The 15,933-nt window shown below is 35.9% G+C and overlaps 1 long non-coding RNA gene across 1 annotated transcript; it reads right to left on the bottom strand.

The window, feature by feature from the left end:
* Positions 1-13,088: 13,088 nt before the first annotated feature.
* LOC146732740 (uncharacterized) lies at positions 13,089-15,303 on the bottom strand. The gene is made up of 3 exons (XR_014926822.1): positions 15,216-15,303; positions 13,616-14,739; positions 13,089-13,487 (listed from the first exon to the last, which is right to left on the bottom strand). It is a non-coding gene; the product is annotated as an uncharacterized LOC146732740 (long non-coding RNA).
* Between the last annotated feature and the right edge of the window lie 630 nt (positions 15,304-15,933).

The raw sequence follows: 15,933 nt of genomic DNA on the forward strand, positions 1-15,933 counted from the left end.
ACTCACCTTATGCTGGATGCTATGACTCCTTTTACTCAAGTATTCATGCTATTCCAGAAACGTGATATAGACTTGTGCATTATACAATTTATTAGCACAGTTACATGACTTGAAAAGTGAGCATCAGTCAAAACTAACTTTCCTGGAGGAATTTAATCAGAAACTACTTGAAGATGATGGAAAACTTACCTACGAAGGACACTAACTGTCAGCAGGTGCCCAGAAGATCCAACATTTATTGAATGTCAAGAAACAGTTTCTTGATGTACTTACAGAGAATATCTCCAACAGATTCTCTGAGGTATGTTTTTATTTAAATTTAATTAATAATTTTAAACTTTAAAATTGTATGTGTACACTACGTAAAATACATTGTAATGTTTGCAAACCACTCTGCTTAAAATATTATTTTTAACTAATTTATCTATATTTCTTTTTCAGGACAGTCAAGAATTGGTGTCAGCATTTAGTATTCTTGGTCTGAAGCCAGTAACATTTCTCAGTGAACAAGAGTTAGAAACGTTGGGTAATGACACAATTGAACTGCTGATGGAACACTATAAATGTGATAAACATAATGAAGGTTGTGGTGATTCTATGGTGTGTAAGAATGATATCAATATTGTTGACAGTAAAAACACTGTTGCAGAATGGACACAGACACAGTTAAAACAACTTGTATTGATTCAACAGTATCCAGTTGCCAACTTTTCCAGTTTGTGGTCAATTATTCATAAATTTCAGAGATTTGTTTCCAAATTTACTGAAATTGTCAGCAATAGCACTTACCTTACCTGTTCATTCAGCTGACTGTGAGGGGGTTTAGTGAGCAAAATATAATAAAATCATCGGTAAGAAACAGCCTAGGTCCTGAGAGACTTGATATCCTGTCCCTAATAGAAATTGAAGGACCTGAGATGGCACAGTTTGACTTTAATAAAGCTCTTCATCACTGGAGAAACCAGAAACAAAGAAGAGTATTTTCAAAACCTCAGTCCTCGGTTCCCTAAACCTTGCACAACAAGAAGTCTCTGAACATCATGTGCAAAACAAATGTGTTATGACTTTCGCCTTGACCCAATTTTATTTACCCATTAATGGTTACACCATGGAAATTGTTATTCTTTGATAGGTAGGGGGGACATTTCCTTAAACCAATTTACCCCGGCCCAATTTTATAGTTTATGGCCCTGCTTTTTTCAAACGATGGGCCTTTATGGCCCCACAAAAACAGATCCTGGTGAGAACACTGAGAAGACTAGTTCGGGAATCAATATCACCCATAATTAGAACTGAACCATTAGAACTATAACCAGTTATAACTTTTTCCAATTGATCAAAAAAAGAATTTGACTGATTAGTTGAATTTTCTGGCGGATTATATAAAAAACAAATGTACAAATCTTCGTCAATATTAAAGAACTGTTTTTTTTTTAATTTACACCAAATCATATCAGCATTGTTATGCCTTTTTTATTGATTTTCTTATGAGGATTGAAACCCTGCCTCTCTTATTATTCTTTCGTACAAATCAGTAATCATAGTAACCAGATAAATTAAACATTCTTGTTTCTCAGGAGTAAGCCATGTTTCTCCGAGACCTATGATGTCATGATTGATATTTTTGAGGAAATCTGTATCCTGAAGTTTATTTATAATACCCGGTAAGAAATAGAAATGGATTTTTGTTTACATTGGCGTGGGATCGTGAATTTGTTAATTGATTGTTATTTAAAACAGATTATTGTACTCGGTAGAGTGATGTGTTCCTGATTCAAATTCACGCTCGTTATAATCGCGTTTCATTGCATATTGTGCTCACGTGTATGTATTTTGCTATTACTTTATAATTTTAGCCAATAACTCTGCTGTGCCAGTCAGTACACTAAATCCAGCTACATACGTAATTATATTGTTATCTTTATTATAAATCATGAAATACAGTATTGAATACCATTAACTAAATGCTTAATGAAATACAATGATGCAGTTCAATCTAATAATTACATATCACCTAGTACCACAGATAGAATATTATAGGATTAATGCCAGGTTAAAATGTATAAAACTGTTTAAAATTGGAACACTGGTTTTGTTTACATGGGAACAATGGAGATACCACGTTATGGCAAACATCAGACATAGAATATGTCAAGGGAATACTTGGTTCACTTGGAAACAAAGACGATATGTCAGGAAAGCAGGAAGATAGTAGTATGTATACCAATCTCATTTATAAACAAAAGTACCAACATTATGGAATGCTGTCGTATATATAGGTCTTACAAGTAAAGCATAAACGTGACCTGTGACGATTCTTATGTTTTTGTATAATACAGTGTTTATCAAAGAGTTCTTGGATTTATTAAATGTGTTAAAACAGTCACGAATGGAAGCAGAACATGTTGCAAAACATACTGATGAGCTGAATGCTGCCCTACGGAAAGAAGGCTTAAAGATAAGAAATCCACCGACTTCTGGTGACGGCAATTGCCTGTTCCACGCTCTAAGTGACCAGATGAGTGGAAAACTAAATATCCCCTAAGACGTTCTGAATCATCTGATGTTACGACAAATAGTAATTGATTACATGATAAATTCTAAAGAAAATCTTGAATTTGGAATTAATTATATATGCATGTTGCAATATTATATCATATAAATATTCTTCTTCTTTCTAACTGTATATTTATTGCTAATCATCGAATGTAAGTTGTTTATTAAGTTAATATAAATAATTGAAACAGTAAATGAAGAATGAATCCGCTTCTGCATTCATTATTTTAATAGGATCTTGTGAATGCAGATCTCCTGGACATGAAATTGAGCTGGGACCAATATATTCAAAATATGATGTATGGGGTGATCAAATTGTGCTTACAGTTGTTGTTGCAATAATTAACACTGTAATTAAGCTAGTTTCACCGACTTTTACAAGAGTGATCCGTCCACCTGAATCGGGTACTGACACCGTGTATTTAGGGTATATACCTCATTTACATTTTATGTCTGTTAATCCTGTTGTAGGCAAGTATAAAACGAGATGCCACGCCAAATTGTAACTTGACGTTCGGTTAACAATTAACCAAACGACAGTTAACCAAATTTCGAGTTATGGGAAAAATAACTGTTAATTAACATTCGAGTTACTATATGCTGAAGTTCAACAAAACAAAAAATGTATGTTGCCCGTAACTAGAAGGTATGTTAATTGTTAACATAAATTGGAAACCGGATTACAAATTAGACGAGAACTCGCAAAAACGAGTGTGGTTTCTAAAATATATTCATGGTCAATTTTGTAACTCGATGTTTCGAAAATTTAGCATCTCATGCAAAACACTGTGAAATCTCAGTATGCAAATCGTTCTGTGTTTTCACCACTTCGTAAGAATTTCACATTTTCCAATAATAATAATAATAAACTTCTTTTGTTGATTATGTATTGGCAGATGTACCTACAGACAATGTCGTTGACCAAGAAGGACAGCATAAATATAACCTCAGACAAGACTATAGTCAGGTAATCAATAGTTACTAAAATTGTGTCTTTTGTTTTCTCTTCATGAATTTAAAATACTGTTACTTATTGAATATCTCTTGTTTTTTTCTGTACTTAGAATGTGCAACATAAGGACGATTATTTGTAGGACTTGAATAGGTGTTTTACATGAATTTTACCTTTCAAAATTATTGATTTTAACAATTCGATCCAACAATGATTAAAATCATGCGCCAATCTATGTAAAATGAAAACAATTATTAGTTTGTAGTTTAATATTTATATGTATAGTTCCGGTTGTTGGTTGGTAAAACATATCTAGTATATAGTACTATCATAATATTTATTATCCGTGAACAAATCTGAAGACTATTATCGTCAACTATATAGCTTGACTGACTATTTTAGTTGTTTACATTTGTCTCGTACCGAAGTTCTTGCTGGAACGGAGACATGCCGAGTATATTACAAATGAGTCACACACAGGTATGTCACATGTTTTAGGAGGCAGGTATTTTGGTGTTTGATGGATTGATCGATGTGGACAATGGTTTTTGTTCACTTACTAGAAGGGTGGTTGTTTTTGGTTTGGTGAATGGATTGGGTGATCGAGTGGGTGGTTCAATGATTGGCTTGGTGTATATTTAAGCGTCATATAGCATGTAGTAGACCAGGCAGCCTTATGATATTGCATTTTCAATTCTATATCAATTACATGTCTCCAATACCACCAGAACATGTCTAAAAGTTCTTTGATTTTGTTTGGTAGTGAAGGTCAATATTCATTCAATATGTACATCCAATAGATAATTTTCATTATACACAGATGTCAGTAACCATGATTGGTGAAATTGGGTCAAACAATCTGACGTTTGCTCATTTTGCAGATGTTTAATTTTTCGTCTATACCACGAAATAGCTGTGACATGCATGGAACATGTAATCTGCTATGCCGTATTAGTTCTGTGTGGCTACTGAGGCAAGAAGAACTGATTGGGCTACACACCACCAGATTATTCTGTATGTATGGCCAATTAGTCATCCAAATGCTAAATATATGCACATGTGTAATGTTTAATCACATTAGTACAATTACTCAAGTTTGCTATTTTATTAACCATGAGTGTCCAGCCATACATTAGTCAGCGTATGTATATGCACACACACATATCACTGCCCCTGCTTGGCCACTGCATCGTGAGTGCTCGCTCCCAGCATGCTTCATGCTCACTAATCTCGGAACACCATCTATGTGAGGAGGGTCAGTTATGGATCAGACAAGAAGACTAATTATTCTTAATGTGTGTGTTTACAAGGATATAGTTAGTGACATAGTAATAGTTAGTGACATAGTAATTCGTTTTATTCATATTATTCAATTGGGCCAGTTGATGCGGCTCAGTATCATGGATGGAATTGTGTGCTAGTTGTAGACATAGAACGAAGTATATGAAATAATATGATAATAATAACCACTTAACAAATAACTTGAAGACATTTTCGTTAATTGTAGCATATTCTGTAAATAAAGAATCACTTAAACAAATTTAGCAGAATTCAATTTAATTATAACGCAGTGCAACTGTGATATATGTTGTATGTGTGCAACAATTTACGGTAGTTTCCTTTTTGAAGGATGTGGTGGCCCTGAAAAAGGCCGTTTGGTTTGGTTTGGGTTTTTTTTCGAGGAATTCACTGCCGCTGGTAAGCAGAAGATCTCACCAGTACCTTTGCCAGCACCTTCTTGCCCTCCTCGTTGAGGTGGACACCGTCATCGGCAAACAGATGCACCTTGATGTTCGCGTTACCGGACAAGAAGAGGCGCGTGTGATTGCAAAAAATGACACCCTCTGGAAGTTTACGGGGGCGAGGTGCCTCAGCGTGACATAACTTGGCACACTGTCTGTTGACCTACCTGACCATGATTTGGCGTGGCTGAGTTTGTTCCAAGGCGAAACCAGGACCTGGTCTAGTCAGCAGCCCAGACAGTACCCAAGTTATGTTGAGAATTCCCCTGTGAAGTTTTTGCAGGGCGTCCTTTAGTGCAACGAGCAAGCGACACTGTTGTTGCCACCCAAGTGGAGGGCAATGGTTTGTAGAGAATTTCTTTTCCTCAGCCACTGCGTCTTCAGCCACTTTTAAAACGGGCAATTGCCATGCCGGGGAGAAGTACAACTTGTACTTCCCATGGCTTCAGCACACTTTCTTGCGTCTAATGACGGTGCAATCCTCTGCCATTTGAGTCAGAAATGACAAGGAGCTTTGTCCTGCTGGATATGTGGCGCATTCTTTCTACAGAGTGTCTTCATTGCGGTTGAGTTTCTTCTACCATACATAATAAAGCTTTCAGTACGAGACTATTGATGAAAGTGCAATTGACGATTGTCATTGGTTAACAGTGACATTCAACGTTTGTTGTGATTGGCTGATTTTAGCTGTATCTGAGTGGTGACGGCGGATATCCTCCAAACGACAGAACAAATTGTCAAACTCGTTCACGCCACAACGACTAACGAAAGATCAAGGTTCATGCAAGTCTGTCATGCGGATGACGCGGGCAACTAAACAAACTTCGAACTTTTCGCCATCAAACAAAATACATTCATGCTTTCATTTGTATGTGGTTCTTCATAAGTAGTGCATATGAGGTTTTGTAACATAATTACAGATTCACGGTAGTTTATATAATACACATAGAAGTCTAGAACCGTCTCAATTATTGTACTTCTGTGGTGAATTTTTCTGAGGATAATATCAGTTGATTACTACGAATGTTATGTTTTTTAATGAGCGTATCATGGCGGTTATGCTCATTCTGTTTTATTTTATTCAAACTTTCGATACGCTTCATAAGAACCTTTTTATTGCCTACTTTCAGTCGTCTCTTGAGCAAGGCCGTAGGAGCCGTATCGGCCATACTGGCTATGGCTGGACCACCTCTGCACGTCTCCCCGAGCAGACGTGGTCATTAATTTTTACTGCAATTGGTCGTTATAGGCTTTTTGTATGGGAATTAATTTCAATTACTTATGATGAGTTGAATAAACAAGAGTGAAACTATATTCTGGATTTGTTTACCAGTGAGTCACCTCTTTGATGAAAATTTCGAGAATAATGTATTTTACTAAAGACATTGCTACAAAGTGTCCGTTACTGACATTACTGAATTTAATTAATATATTCGCTCGTCCGATGCTTTATTCTTGTTGGTTGGAAATGTTATTATAAAACTATTTTTTTGTGAAACAAACTGGTCCAAAATGCTATGTGTTTTATCCTTCAACGTGGTCGCTGACACATATGTCGTAGGAGGAGTCCACAAGGGACACAGGATGACGAACCAATTACCTGTGAGTTTAAATGTCATTACTCCCACTATGCACATATTTGAACGAAATCGGTATCACTGCCTCATTTGTTAATTGCATGTCATAGTTTACTCGTATTTTTTATCTTAATAGCCATATTTTAACATTGCAGAATACAAAAAATGCAATTGGTGGTTCAAGTTCACTTTCATTTTCGAGATATGTTTTTTAGAGCAAATGCATAACATGTCATATATGATTCCCAGTCAACCATTTTTCAAAGATTCCTATGCGCCATCAATTACCAAATTTGAAAATGTCGCAAGTGGTCGCAAATAAAAAATCACTATATGAATTGCTTTCAAGATTGCGATAAAATATATTCGCAGAAGTAAAGTCTTGTGGGTTGAGATGAGATTTTATCAGTATATTTTGTATTGCATGAATGTGTAACTCTTGCACTCATTCATCATGTAGCAACACAAAGTTAACAGAAATTCCAAAATAAAGCTATAGTTTCATATGTTGATTGTATTTCGTTTAATAAAACAATACACGACTTGTTTGCATACTTGGACTTGTTGTTTTACCTTGCAAAAAATAGTCACTCTAGATTAACAAGTGTTGATGAGCATGCCAAACATTACCAAAGCACTGTCTTTTGAATAATTAAATTTGCAGGCCAATTTAATATAATTATTTGCTCAAAACCACATTGTAAGCCCAAACATAGCTCACAGGGATCAGGATAGGCTATTCAGTAACTGTTGCTAAATCAAAGAGCAACTTTTAAAAATGCGCAAAATATATTTATAAAAGTGGGCTATTTTATTCATTAAGTGCAGTCTCCTTGCAACTTCGGATTTAGTAGTTTCATGTTTGTGAGTATAGGCACACCATCTAGTCACTCGTGCGTGTAAAAATCCAGTACTGAAATATAGATGCTTTCACAATTAATTTACACCTTAGTTTACCTGAACATGTGTTATTTTTTACTTCAGCTCACTGGTGTGCAAACACTGATAGAGGTGATTCTATTGAAGAAGGTCCAGGGGATACAGGGATGTATTCAATTCATTGAATACTTAGAAGAAGGGCACAATGTTATCATTGTAATGGAAAAACCTGAGCCAGCAATGGATCTATTCGAATTAATCTCAAGAAAAGGTGCACTGAGCGAAGTTGAAACACGCAGGTTTCTCAAACAAATTGTTGAAACCTTGATTAGTTGCCATGAAGCCGGCGTTGTACACGAAGATGAGAACATCTTAGTGGAGCTTGAAACGAACAAACTAAAAATTATTGACTTTGGATCAGCCACTTTTCTTAAAGATATATAAAGTAGACACAGATTTTAGTGGTAAGTATGTTTGCAGCCATAGTCACACAGCATTCATGTAAGTCTGTGTTCACTATCTTGAATTCAAATGCTTTTCACCATTCAAAACAGCATGTAAAAACTAGGACATTATTGATTTGTACAACATATTCATTACAACACAATATTTTAACTAGAATTTAAATTTTTTGGTTTATTAATGTTGAAATCCTAACTGATATTATATCTTTACAGCTTATTAGCAGAAACTACTATTAATGATTTTGATTTTCCTTCAGGAACTAGAGTCTACAGTCCCCCAGAATGGATAACATCCCGCCGTTATTTTGCTAGATCTGCGACAGTTTGGTCATTGGGAATATTGCTGTTCAATATGGCTTTTGAACGTGACGATGGAATTTGTAAAGCTGAAGTGTCTTTTCGAGGAACAGTTTCGCAACCATTACAGGACCTCATTAAATAGATGTTTTCAACAAGACCCTCCGATCGCCCAACTTTGGGACAAATCTTGACCCATCCATGGATGCAAGAATAAATTATTGTTATACCTAATGGAGGATTAGAGTTAAAGTTAAATATTATTACAGGAAAGTAGTCGATGATTCCAGGTCAGAGTGCTGGATACTAAACGATGAGTTTGTAGAGCAGATTTACATATGTTGACAGAGAAATTAAGACACGACTACACGAGTAAAGTTGACTCTACAGTACTGTTTCGTAAGGTACATGGAGTACCTCACTCATCAGGAGTTAAAGTCCTACATGTACAATACAATTACAATTAATTGTACTACTATAAAGTCATCAATGGTGAGAAAGTACTTGTGAAACACAGTATCATTTGAATCTCAAATGACACAAAACATGATGGTGTATATCAATTTGATGTTAGAGTTCTCCAAGTTTTTGAAAGCAACAACACAGCCTTCACAAGAATCCACCAGTTCACAAATTGTTGTGCTGCCCAGTATAAAGGATACAAACCTTTCTCAGATATCAGTCACAACAACATACCCATCACCAGAAATTAGTTTGAAACATCACATGGAAAATCAGTATGCGATGAACTTGGGGCAATTGTTAAAAATGTGTCATTGGGCAGTATTCGCTAGCTAAGAAGTCGTTAATGTTTCCAAAAAATTGTTAACATTTTGTGAAGCTACCATGAGCCATGATTTAAAGATTGTAACAGTATATTGTGATTTAGAAAAAACAAGATCAACATCTATCCGGCAGTTCGTCTATGTAGACAGGTCAACTGTCCAGCGCAATCGACCATGTTCTGATGGTACAAGGTACAAGACAACTACATGCGATTCGCAATAATGGTCAACCCTATTTCACAGATACTGGATAGATGGAGATATGGCTGAATTAAAATTTATGCAGGCGACGAGATTAGGTCTGTATGCTTGGCCAGATAATACCGACATTGCAAGGCAGCCATAGGAATACATTGTTTGTGTTGTCCAACCCCCAGTTTTGATCAATCAACGTGCTCAATTCAGATTTGCAAAATCAGGATAAAATGTTTAAACAGAAAACAAGGTGTGCTGGGTAAAGTTGTTAAGTGATGTTAACTTCATATATACATGTGCTCATGTTTCATTTTTGCAAAACAAGCTCGGTACACATATTTAGAGATTTTGCCCTGTAGTCTCCATAGTAGCTTAACTCAATAACATGCAACCACAATTTCAAGGGTTATTGCATGAATTTTGTTGCCATTTAATCTAGAAGTTACTTACTTAAATTACTCATAACATATTTTTCCACAATGAACAATATGTAAAGTTTTTGCAACACAAAATAAAACTTGTATAAACATGATGTGTTCATTTTCTTTTTTAAATCGTCCCATTTCTTACATCTGCATACATACAAATCCCATTAATTGTCTTCATACATGTATAACTTTTTTTAATATAACAATTGAAATATATTGCCTTGTGATAATGTAGTCTCTGTAGAAGTGAAATGTTCTGAGATTTGCAAGGTTGGAGAGAGTGTTAAAAAAATATCATTGCATATTGTAATTCCAGGACTGCTGTCAATAATGATGCCAAAGTAGTACTTATCTCAGTTTTCGTTATGTCTTCAAATAGTGCATTATGTCATGCTGCGAGACAAATTGCAAACAATCATTTTTTTGGGGGGTCTCTTTTTTTTCAAAGTATATAATAACTTCGAACGTACTGAATGAAAAGGAAATGTTTTATATGCCAACCTAAACCCGAGTTTTTTTGTTCAATTGATTGCACTGAATAAAATTAATCATGTATTATTATAGTTATAATGAAAGTGTGTGTAGTCTCCGTAGTACCACTTTTGAGTCAACTAAATTCTAGATAAAAATAAAACTACACATGATCAACTCATGTTCACAAAATGTCACTGCTACATTGCTGAAATATATATTACTACCAAATCCTATCCTCATTTGCCAAAAAATCAGGGAAAAAACACAATGGGTACACCTGATCTTGCACTGGCCGACTGATTTAATATCATCCATTGAAGACTAGGCCTCTATCATAAGTTTGTATCACAGCAATCAAAATTATGGATTTATTACGTACATTAATAAGTATTCCACATTTTAAAGGCATACATTTTAATTGTGAGATGGATAATCAGTTTATGTTTTTTTCTTTCAGATAAACCAAATATTACAAAACCTTGTTATGCCTGCCAATAAAGCTAAAATAGAAATTTTCATCAGAATGTAGTGGACAGAAATTTACAAGATTTTTAAAGAGAACTGCAATGGAGACTCGGAGGACCACGGAAGAAAGATATTAACGGCTCACATTCAAAAACTTCATGCTTATATAACTAGCAGTGCGGTGAGGAAGGTCTTTCTTCTCTCCCCCCCCCCTCCATTAACCAGATTTAATGTATGGCTACAATTCTCTAATAAATAAATAGGGGGCTTATCCGAGAACTCAGTGAGCAGAGCCGCAAACACCTACAGAAGATGCCAGGCTGATGTTAGCAAATCTGCATTTCCGGATTCTATGTTGGAGGATGGACAGTCTTTAAGTGTCAATCCAGATACAAGAAATACCTCTGATAATATTATTTCACTGCAACATGCAGTCAGAGAAACTACAGGAATGTTATGCCAAAAAGTCCTTGTTTGAAAACCTGATCTGGTCATCTGGATATACTCATGAACATTCATAATTCAAGGAAAGGTGTTACAGACGTCAAACGCAAATGAGGGCCGATCCATATTTCAGATGTAGCATACACATTATTTCTTTTTTTGGAGAAGGAAAGAGTTTCACTGATAAACATGAGTGACTTACAAATACATAAAGATAGGCTCGTTAGTTGGTCATGCAAGTCGTTGTTGAAGGACATGGATAAGTGTTCGAAATTAACTGAAAATCATAACAGGCCCGAAGGACCGATGTCAAATTAAAACTGTAGGTCCTTCTAGCTAACAAACAAATACTAAACGGATAATACAAGCTTGCAATTGCAAAACCTTTATTTACTAATTAATCAGATACATTATCTGCAGCCTCAAAGAGGTCATCATCATTTCTTTCATCGTCACTAAATTCATCAAAATCTTCAGAAAAAACACTGTCATGATCACTGGCCGACTCTGAATCTGACATGCATTTTGCATCGTGTTCACAATCTTACTAACCGACAGCTGACCGTAGGATCCTCGACAAGGCCAGCAATACATCACCTTGTTGTTGTTATCAAAAAGTAACCAGTCTTTGAACTCCGCCTGCCAGCTAACTTGGAATGTGCGTGGTTTACGCCTAGACCATTCGTATTCTTGCTGTTTGTCACGCCTTTCTTGTGTAGTTTTCACACGTTTAGCAGCAGGCTCCTGGCAGTTTAAATATCGCCACATACTTCGATGTGGACGTAACTCTGCAACTATTGATACCAGCGTGTTCGATGCAAATCAAAGATGGCGGAACATAAAATGTAAGCGCGAATTCTATTGGTTTGAATCAGAGGCTTGATCGGCCTACAACCAATCAGATCGTTTGTTACAGTTCTCACGTTCGGCGCATTTCGCGATCATTCGGCGAGCTTGAATTATGACTCGTATGCCCAGGTCGATGAGTGATGCCATTTGTTGATCAAATGTGCAAGAAAACGCAATTTTGAAACAATTCTGGAGTTACTATCAATATTTATTATATATTTGGTCTTACAATCATACTAAATAGTGGAACGTTTTTTTAAATATAAATTTATGGTCGGTCACAAGGACTGATGGTTTTTTACAGCTCTAGGCCCTTTACACCCACTCTCGGCGTGAGGCCGACGGACCGACGTTAATTTCGAACACTGCATGGATTGCAGGCAGTTGTTCTCAGTATTGCTAATGTAGGTGAAGAAGAGGCAAAACAATTGTGCACGAGATGTAAGTGATGTTGGTGCAGAGCAATATCAGACGTGATATGCAACTAAAGAAGACAGAAGCTCGTCGGAAGAAAATAATGCACAGAAAGAAGCAGAAAAGGTGGACAAGATCTAATGAAAGATGGAATATTTTCTGACATGGAAGGCTTCAAACAAAAGTAGCAGAAAATCCAAATTACTGGAGTAACAATATTATGGCATATAGATCTTTACATTCACCACTTGTTGCTCCTTAGTTCGATGGGTTCTGAAAGTCTGCAAAGGCAATTTGTAATTCATTAATATTATATAACATTTGTTTGTTCAATACTTGTTCTGCTAGATAGTTTCGCATTCGGGTCGATGGAGTTAATTGAAAATGCTCTGACGTCCAAATTTGTAGTGTAGTGGGGTAGGCTGTGAGATTCTTGGTCAAACTTCCATAAAATCCTTCCATCACCATTTCGCAATGCGCGCGACGTTTTCCCCGTAAGACAGCGTTTTTCAAATTTTTTCAGGTTGTGCTGAATAAAGACAAGAAATACAAAAATGGCTCTTTTATGTTCGGTTGAAGAATTTTGATTTACTCAGTGTTTTTATAATGTTAAAATAAATACAATTTCATTAGAACTGATAAATTATTTTCCAAATTCAGTTAACATACCCAAGGATCTATCTACATCACCATCAATTCTCATGTAAATAGGTTTGGTATAATGAAACGCTCAAGAACTGGATCTTTGCCATTGAAATGTTACTGTACAATTGAACGATTTGCTTGTCCTCCATCCACACAGCATATGTAGTGCGCTTTTTTAAGCCATTTAATAGCATCTCAAAACAATGCATACAGCAGAGTTACTGGATCAAACTCTCTAGTAGGCAAATGGGCAGCGAAAACCAGTATCTCCTAGGAAAACCATCTGTAATACATGTGATGCAGTCACAGCTTTATCCGTCCCTGCAATATTGTAAAGAATAATAAGTAAATACTTTCTGAGGGCAAAAATGCATTAAAATCACACATCCTGTACACATATAAGCCACCCCACCACCACAATCACCACCACAATCACCCCACCCATCTACCTGCTATTAAAGTCTGCATGTTATCATGCTATTGTCCAAGAGTAACAAGCCCAATGATGGTAGCTTCACCACCTTTAACGATAACTGCAAGTCTTCCTGCAATACAAAAGTGTAACACGATGCATTTATATTACTGCAAGCACTATCAAATGAATACAGTAAATATCATCCAGTGGAAAATTCCTCTAAATTTTATTTATAATTTCCTGAATTAATTTACTTTGATTCTTACTCTCGATTAGTGTTCTCCCAACCACAACACCAAAAATGTATTTGCTATGTATACTTTGCACATTAATTCCACCCTCACAGTAAGAGAATAATATTAAATAACACAATTCCTCCATACCAGCCTTCTGATGGCAGATTTATTTTTTCAGCTTCTCTAATCATTCAAAGCAGAAAGTTTCATTCAGATCTGGACCAGAGTTGTTCATCAGATAAATAAACATTGACAAAGCAAATAAACCAATGCATGTACAGAGATGTTATATAATGTTTGCTGCCCCTGTGGTTACAGGAATAATCGCATCAAACAAAAAATAAGTGGCCCAAGGCTTTCAACTGGAACAGATAATTTCAGTTACTATAAAATGCAGTTTTATTTAAAAATGCAAATAAACAATTCTGTTTCTAGTATTGCTACAATTGACTGTTACATCACTGGTACAATAACAACAATATGCTTTTTTCGAACATCAATATAAAAATATCTGCATTTTCTTTTGTCTTCTAGGTTGAAGACAACAAAAAGACCATTTTAAAAGTAACGATCATCAGTCGTCATTTTGTGCGATCAGGTTCCTGCAACAAAATAGAATTATCTATTATTGCAGCATATATTTGTTGGCGTTGGCTCAGATGAGAGCACCAACAGAAGAACTGAAACACATTGTAGTGTCCGTATAAATTTCCCAAAACTGTAGAGCCCCGTATAAATGTTATTGACTCAATGGAATATATAGACACCACTGTTGACAGGCTATGGGTCTCCCACGTCAATGCATTCTTCAGACAGTTATGAAACAACAGTTTCCCTTTAAGTTATGCTTTATTCCTATTCATGATACCAGTTATGACATGTATACAGTCTGAATAGTACTCTGATGGTATAGAATGATTGACTGCAAAAATACAAACAATACAAAAAACAGAATGTCTCACCAAGTCTCACCAAGCATTTGTCAATGTTACAAATACAGCTCCATAAGAGCACACACAAAGGGAAATATATCAACAGTAATAGCGCCCTCAGGCAACAAGAAAAATACACATACTTTTCAGTAAATAACCTTCATGTATATAAAATACCACACAAATTCAGAAAATGACAGTACAGAGTAAATCATTCATGAATCACTGAACTATTATTATTTGAAAACTGGCATTATTTGGGCTCCCGGCTGTGATCACTAAGTGAATGCGCGATCACCCAACGTGGTTGCAACATGTTATTACATCATCGACACAACTCTGCCGCATGGAGAAACGACTCGCTAAAATATAACAAGATTAATCTGCATAAAGTGTCTCTCACCGTACTTGTAGATCTACCCAGCTATCAACTAAACGTTCGATTGCTTGTAAACTGTAAACCTGCCAGTCTTTCGAAGTTTCTGCCACAAAACTTAACCAACGCTATGTGTAACTGCATACGATTGATTTCTTGCAATAACCACCTCGTTTGTTTGTTCAAGTTCTACTTCCCGTCTCACCTCCAATGCTACCATAGGTGGCGCTCTAACCACACGTAGTATCGTGAATAACAATAGCGGATTTAAGAGAGCAAGTACAATGTAACAGGAATGATAAACTGAGTTAAATAAGTTTGTTTTGGCCATAACACACATGCTGTATTAATATAGTATACAACAAAGTTTCCCACTGCATCATTTCCTGAAAATGAAAAGCACATGGGATGGAAAGGCCAAAACTATTTTTAATGCTTTAAAAGATGAATTAAGAGAAAGAATTTGACTGAGCAGATGGGTCTAATGTTTGGCTTCAGATATGAACGGGGTAATTGTTTTAATTCATCAGGACAATCCTTACTCTGTATGCATACATTCTGTATGTCATTATTTACATCTAGCAGTCAGTCAAGCATGCAAAAATATCCCTGAAATGGTGCCACGTTATGATACCTTATCTATATTATATGCCTATATAAGCCGTTCGCCAAACAAATTGCAGAAGTTCAAGGACTTTGCCGAGTTGATAATCCAGAAGGCTATAAAATTGAAACGAATCTTTGATATTAGATGGCTAAGCATAGGTGAGACATTATTAGCAGTCTTGAAGAATCATGAACCACTTGT

Source organism: Saccoglossus kowalevskii, chromosome 17 (assembly GCF_978046115.1).
Source record: "Saccoglossus kowalevskii chromosome 17, keSacKowa6.1, whole genome shotgun sequence".
In the NCBI taxonomy this organism is placed as follows: domain Eukaryota; kingdom Metazoa; phylum Hemichordata; class Enteropneusta; family Harrimaniidae; genus Saccoglossus; species Saccoglossus kowalevskii.